Source organism: Chiloscyllium plagiosum, chromosome 6 (genome assembly GCF_004010195.1).
Source record: "Chiloscyllium plagiosum isolate BGI_BamShark_2017 chromosome 6, ASM401019v2, whole genome shotgun sequence".
In the NCBI taxonomy this organism is placed as follows: domain Eukaryota; kingdom Metazoa; phylum Chordata; class Chondrichthyes; order Orectolobiformes; family Hemiscylliidae; genus Chiloscyllium; species Chiloscyllium plagiosum.
In genome coordinates this window covers 71,470,116-71,470,947 of record NC_057715.1, presented here as the reverse complement: position 1 = coordinate 71,470,947, position 832 = coordinate 71,470,116, and positions in this window count along the sequence as shown.

The following is an 832-nucleotide window of genomic DNA, read 5'->3' as shown; positions in this document are numbered from 1 at the left end:
AAAAGAGTCTGAACTTTTCTTTGATTTCTGACACTCAAACTATCCAGGCTTACTGTCAGGCAGACACCAGAATAAGTCGTATGACCTCTTAATTAACCTTAAATTGAAAACTACAGACCCAAAGTATAAGAATCCCATGAGCCTTGCAGTTCCAAAAGAAGTGGAAAGAGCAGACAGAGAGAAGAGTCATAGAGCCATAGTGATCTATAGCACAGAGAAAAGGCTGTTTGGTCCATCGTGTCCGTGCAAGTCAAAAGAAACTACCTCAACATTCTAATCCTAATTCTAAAATTGTTCACATTGTCAGAACTTTCAAAAATTAGAGGAACTGATTTCAAGAAGAAATGCGAGATAGACTCATAGAGATATACAGCACGGAAACAGACCCTTCGGTCCAACCCGTCCATGCCGACCAGTTATCCCAACCCAATCTAGTCCCACCTGCCAGCACCCGACTCATATCCCTCCAAACCCTTCCTATTCATATACCCATCCAAATGCCTTTTAAATGTTGCAATTGTACCAGCCTCCACCACTTCCTCTGGCAGCTCATTCCATACATGTACCACCCTCTGCGTGAAAAAATTGCCCTTAAGTCCCTTTTACATCTTTCCCCTCTCATCCTAAACCTATGCCCTCTAGTTCTGGACTCCTCCAACCCAGGGGAAAGACTTTGTCTATTTATCCTATCCATGCCCCTCATGATTTTATAAACCTCTATAAGGTCACTCCTCAGCCTCCGATGCTCCAGGGAAAACAGCCCCAGCCTGTTCGGCCTCTCCCTATAGCTCAAATCCTCCAACCCTGGCAACATCCTTGTAAATCTTTTCTG